The following is a 432-nucleotide window of genomic DNA, read 5'->3' on the forward strand; positions in this document are numbered from 1 at the left end:
CATCGAAATGTTATACACTACAGTGCAATACAATGCAACGCGATGCATCGAAATGTTATACACTACAATGCAACGCGATGCATCGAAATGTTATACACTACAATGCAATGCAATGCAACGCGATGCATCGAAATGTTATACACTACAATGCAACATGCAACGCGATGCATCGAAATGTTATACACTACAATGCAATACAATGCAACGCGATGCATCGAAATGTTATACACTACAATGCAATACAATGCAACGCGATGCATCGAAATGTTATACACTACAATGCAATGCGACTGCAATGCGATGCAACGTGACGCGTTTAATGCTCGTTCTAACCCGGAAAATTGCATCAATATATCAAACACACTGTGTATGAACTACAGTTCACAAAGTAAGAGACAAGGATTCGTATGGCTTTACATGGACTTATACGTT

Source organism: Babylonia areolata, chromosome 6, assembly GCF_041734735.1.
Source record: "Babylonia areolata isolate BAREFJ2019XMU chromosome 6, ASM4173473v1, whole genome shotgun sequence".
NCBI lineage: Eukaryota > Metazoa > Mollusca > Gastropoda > Neogastropoda > Buccinidae > Babylonia > Babylonia areolata.